Source organism: Mus musculus, chromosome X (assembly GCF_000001635.26).
Source record: "Mus musculus strain C57BL/6J chromosome X, GRCm38.p6 C57BL/6J".
NCBI classification, from domain to species: domain Eukaryota; kingdom Metazoa; phylum Chordata; class Mammalia; order Rodentia; family Muridae; genus Mus; species Mus musculus.
This window is the reverse complement of record NC_000086.7, coordinates 33,790,685-33,797,018: the sequence shown is the minus strand read 5'-3', so window position 1 is coordinate 33,797,018 and position 6,334 is coordinate 33,790,685.

Genomic DNA, 6,334 nt, shown 5'->3' with positions numbered 1-6,334 from the left:
ACAGCCTGCTGACCCTCAGAGGCTAGGTCAAAGGGAGTATAACGCCAATAAACCTCCATTAAACATTAAAGAAACACAGACGGTGGTTCAACAGGCTCATAAAAAACCTCTCTTACCTTAGCCAAATTGGTGGGGCATCTAGCAGCCCCTTTCAGCCCTGCCACAAGAACCCAAGAGTACACCTTCAGTGTACTGAAGTCCCAAGCAGTACGGTTAAGGGGAAAGCCAGCATCTATTTCATTTGAAAGATTGGCTGGCTCACTATTTGTTCTGGGGACATTTTTTCGTGCTTCCAACAGGATTCTTTCCCTCTCCTCAGTAGAAAAGAGAACCTGTAAAGCTGCTGACAATCATCCCATGTGGGTTGGTGGGAGTACATCAGAGACCCCAACAATCCTGTCAGGCTAGCAGGATTTTCTGAAAAAAGGAGGGTGATTAATTTTCCAGTTATAAATATCAGCAGAGAAAATGGTCAATACTGAAGGGGTTGGAGGTTGGGCGGGTCCACTGGAGTCTGTCTGGACTCTGCATTCTCCAGCAACGTGTACCCGCAGTGAGTCTGCCTCCTGCCACTACAAGGGATTTGGGGTTTCCCAGCATCAGGGCTTGAGGCTGTGGATAAGGCAGAGGTAGTGGAATAGGCCACTTAGGAGGCTCTCAATCTCAGGATACATTTTAGGAGGAGCTTAAGGCTGAGCTGGAGGCTTCATTTTGGAAGAAGCCTTCACATTCGATTTATTCTTTGGTGTTTCATGGAAAGCCAGGACTCGGGAGCCTGGCTTTTGCTCACACACCCAGGGTTTGACCCAGGGTGGAGTGATCTGAACCATATCTTGCCACACTGTGATGATGTATGGTTGCTGATCAGGATGGGATCCAGGTCCATCCTGAAAAACAATGGCTTTGATCTCAAAAATGATAGTTAAGTCAAAAGTACCTTCTGGAGGCCTGCTGACATCATGTAGGCCACTGCGAAGAGCAAAAATTCTGCCACAGTCCTTTTTTAACTTCTATTGACAAGTTGTGAGCCCTAGATTTAACTACACTCCAATGGTTGAGAGTCAAGCTAAGGGGGGTCATCACTGTCTGTCCCGTGATAAAACTGTAGACAAAGACACGCAAGATAAAAACTCATGAAACAGAAACCAACAGATCCAGACACAAGCTACCCTTCCATGTCCTCCCATAAACAGACAAAAGAATCAGAAGGTCATGGAGGGAGAAGCTTCTGCTTCAACGGCACAACTCGGTTCTCTGAGTGTAGGAGACCACCAGGCATTCCTGGATCTCCCCACTTCCCAGGGGCGTCCCCCAGGATGGCAGCCTGTGATCCTCCTAGTGCGTCTGCTGATCACAGTCCTCTGGTCCTTATAGCCCGAGAGGACAGCTGCAAAGAGAAAGCACATGGGTCAGTGTTGGGGCCAGCCTGTGGCTCTCATGTCCGGGTTCGAGCCTGGAAGGCAACTTGGAACTGAAAGAAAAGTGGGAGCCTAGCGGGTTGAGAAATAATGGAATCAAGACAAGTAGTCTGCTCAAGGTTCAAATGTTTAATTGCGGACATGCTTTATAAAAGGGGGGGAGGCCCATTCCCACCAATTCATCCTTGGAGCCTGGAACCAGCTGCAGGTGATGATGTGCAGGATAGGGCATAGTCTCCAGAATAGATCCAGGGCCTCTCAGCAGGTAGCAGTATCTTGCAGAGGAACAGAGACAGTGGCTGAACAATAGAGTGATCTAGGGAGGAAGGCTCCACCTTAGATAATCTCCTTAGTGGCAGCAAGGTCAAGTTCTGGCTCAGCCTGCTTCAGGCTTTTGGGAGGCTACATCTCCTCCCTGTTATTAATATTAAAAAAAAAGTTGGACTGAGGCATAAAATTTATTTATGCTCCATAGTCCTGCCTGGGAATTATGGTGGCAGGCGGCCGGGCCTCTCTTAGGGTCTCATATCCTCTTGAACCATTCAATTCTCTCATAGGAAGTTGCATGTAGCTAGTGTTATAATTTACACAAGCATGGCTCTGTGGTGTATTATCAACAGCCATGGACTTTTGGCATGTACCCCTGTCTTAGATTGGTATGATCCGGGATCTGGTTGCCTGTCATTGACTAACCTGCCCTCATAGCACACCTTATTCCCAAATCAGACCAAAGCCACAATATGTACTTAGAATTCTTCTTGATGAAAATTAATAACTGCCACCTGCGTGCTGTTGGGGGTGGGAATGCATGCCCACTGCAGTCAGGCTGAAGGGCTTTGACTGACCTGCTTGAAAAACAAAGTCCAGACAGTGAAAGGCACAGTACAAAAGCTTCTTTTGGGGAAGTCCAGGTACTCCATTCAATTGTAAATCAACAATGATCAGGCCAGACTTAGAGCTCCCGGTGTGGGGGAGGTGGTTTTGAGAATTGCAGAAAGTCTTACAGCTTCCCTGGGAGTGGCGGCTGTGCTCTAATTTAACTTTTTGGCTAAAGAGGATTTTTAGCCATGATCAAGGTTAGAGTCATACTTACTAGAAGATTCAGGATCTGTGTCTAGTTGTCGAACTAATCTCTCAGGCAGCCATCACGCTCCATCTTCTTTTTGTGAAAAAACACAGACATTCCCAGAAAAATCAGAGACTTTTCCCTTTCCCAGATTAGGACCGGGTCTGGACCCTTCCATTCATTAGTTAATGGGTCCTGCCACTTTACCATGGCATATAAACTAGAAGTAACTGGATGCCAGTGACGATCCACTACAGACTGACCTTTAACATCAGTTTGCAAAAAATTTAGAACAAATAAAGCAAAAGCAAGATGTGCCTTTGGTGACCTTGGGGGACATAACTGCCCTTGTTTTTTTTTTTTTTTAAGATATTATTTATTTATTTTTTAGATTTATTTATTTATTATATGTAAGTACACTGTAGCTGTCTTCAGACACTCCAGAAGAGGGCATCAGACTTCTTTATGGATGGTTATGAGCCACCATGTGGTTCCTGGGATTTGAACTCAGGACCTTCGGAGGAGCAGTCAGAGCTCTTAACCACTGAGCCATCTCGCGTACCCCACCTGTTTTGTTTTTAAAAGCCAATTTTTTAAAGTGCGATGAGCACGTTCAACTATTCCTTGTCCCATGGAGTTATAAGGAATTCCAGTTTTATATTTGATGCCAAACGCTCTACAAAATGAAGTACATTTTTTGCTAGAATAGGATGGACCGTTATCTGTCTTAATAAGTTTAGGCAATCCCATGGCATTAAAAGCTTGTAGGCAATGATCAATTACATTTTTGGAGGCTTCTCAAGTATGCAGAGAAGCAAAAAGAAATCTTGAACAGGTATCAATACAAACATGTATATATTTTAATTTTCTAAATTCTGCATAATGAGTTACATCCATTTGCCAAATATGATTAGGCATAAGACCTCATGGATTAACTAGTCAATGTGGCACTGGAGATAATGTAATACGTTTAGGACATTGTTTTGCAATCATTCTTGCCTGCTCTCTAGTGATCTTATGTCGAAGCCTTAAGGTGTATGGCTAGAGAGATGAAATTTTTCATGATCACATTTGGCCAAAGCAATAGGATCTGACATTAAGGCTTCTCCTATTAGAACTCTATCGATGCAATCATTGTCTTTAGCTAAAGGTCTAGGAAGACCAGAATGAAATCATATGTGGCCAATATAGAACGGGTGTTTTCGGGCAAGAATGATGTTTTGCAGTTGTGAAAACAAGGATCCTGCTGGCATATTAAAGTTAAACATACCACAGGTCTCCAATAAGGGTACCGATTGTGCAACATATAAACTATCAGTAAAAATATTAAAAGCCTCTTGTACAAACTGAAAGACATTCAGTATTGCTGTTAATTCTTCTAACTGAGCTGAGACGCCAGGAGTCTTTATGATTACCTGTTGATTATTAATAAGAAATTCAGCTTGCCCTTTAGAGGAGCCATCAGTAAACACCAGAACAGCACTGTGTAAGGGTTGAAAAGAGGTCAAATTAGGAAATATCACCTCATATACCTTTAAAAATTTTATCAACCTATCTTGAGGGTAGTGGCTGTCTATTGTTCTTTTAAATCCTATTTGACCAAGCAACCAATCTGTACTATGCTGTTTCAGCCAAGTGTCTTGACTTACGCTGTAAAGCTGAACAATAATATCTGGCTCTTTGCCAAATAAGTTAATGCCTGCTTCTTTCCAATGATAATCATCTGGGTTACTGCTTCATAATATGGCAAGATATTGCATTTAGGAGAAATCCTCGAATGTATCCACATTAGAGGAGACTTTTGCCATAACAATCCTGTAGGTACATGAATCGTATTAAAAATTAACATTTGTAACAGCAAAGAGTAATCTATATAAGTGACAAATTGCTCTTTAATAGCTTTTTTCACTTGTTGTAAGGCCAGCAATCCTTCTGAGGTTAGGGACCTAGGGGAGCTAGGATCTCTTTTAGAATATCAAAAAAAGGTTTTAACTCCCCTGTAGTGAGTTTTAAATAGGGGCAAAGCCAATTAATATCACCTAACAATTTTTGAAAATCATTCAAAGTCTTTAAGTTGTCTCTGTGAATAACTATCTTCTGGGGAAAAACAGCTTGATCAGTAAGTCTAAAGCCCAAATAATTATAAGGATTTCCTGAGTTTGTATCTTTTCAGGAGCTATGTGTAATCCTTTTTCAGCTAAGGCTTTTTGTAAAACTCTATAACACAAAAGCAAATCCTGGGGTCTTTTCCAGGCAACCCAGGACAATTTCTTAACTGTCCAAAAACAGTCCTTTTAAAGGAACAGTATTTTTTCTTATGAGTAGCACAATAGCACAAGCAATGGCAAGCTTGAGAATTAATAGCATTTGAGGGACGAACAATTTAATGCAATTGTAAGTTCATATATATATATATATATATATATATATATATATATATATATATATATGGATACAAATTAAGCTTGATTATTTAACATTTTAAAACACCATCTACAGCACACAATTTAATTATCTGTGTTGAAGCAGGGGGAAGCTCAAAATAATATGTGTGTGATCAAATTCACATATACTTTTCTCTCATAAGAGGGCTGATTTTAAACACAGTAAATGGGATGCATGTATGCATGAATTTATAGAAGATACAAAAACATGTATAAAAACAATTTTAACTTATCTTTGGGATAATGATTGTCAATTTTATTTAAAATGATGATATGCAATAGATCAAATATTAATATTCTGTAATAACCAAATTAATTGCTGTTTGGAACAAAAAGCAGACACTTAGTCAGGTTTTTAAGACACAATTTGTTATAGTTATTCCAAAATATATGAATTTATCTTACAATTCTTTGTTAGCATCACAGCAGCCTCAATAGGGTCTGAAACTTTACTTCGAGGTTAAGAAGGATGATTTTACAACAATGTTTTCTGAGCACATTTAGTAACCAATAACTAAAATAGGCAGCTAATATGTAATTACCATTGATTATAATTTATAACAACTATGAAAGCTTTCTTTATTTTCTGCAAGGCCTTTTGTCCTTTGCCAGTTAATTTGTGTCTCTCTTAATAGCACCTGACAAAGGCTTAAGTTTTCCTGTGGTGAGTTTAAGGTGAGATCTTAGCCAATTAGCATCTCCTCGAAGCTTTTGAAAATAAAATTTTGAAGCAAATCAATTTTTCTTTCTTAGATTTTGAGGACCGCAATTTTTAGTATAGCTAAAAACCTAAGTATTAAAAAATACTGCATCTGAATCTTAAGGAATCTACACTGAAGGCAGGGAGAGGTGGGTGAGGTCCCAGGAACTTCCCCAGTCACGGTTTGCAAAACAAAAGAAACAATGTCTCACAAACCTCCCTGAGGCTACTCCGAGCTGACAAGGGCAAACATTTCTCAGTCTGAGCACTCTGCCAGAGTCCTGGCCCACAGATTATCCTTATTTTGAAGTATCTTTAAAGACCTGTTTTCCTGGGTTCGCTCCTGCCACATGTAGTTTAGAATGACTCTAACACAGAGTTACTAATTTTAAGCTAACTTTCTATTACAAGCAAAAGTCTGCCTGCTCCTTTAAGAGCTGCATTTGCAATCAGCTCCCAGTAAGGCTTTTCCAGTTACACTAGCACTTTTCTAAATTTTTGCATAGCTCTAAACACATACACAAAACAGTAAACAACAGATCGAGACACATGCAACCCTTTCTCATCTTCTATGAGCAGGCAAAAGAATTAGAAGGATAAGCTTCCATTTCATAAACAAAACTTGGTCCCTCTGACCAATCTCTGGAGACTGCCAGATGTCTCTGGCTCTCTCTACTCCCCAGGGCATCCCCTGGGGAGGTAGCAT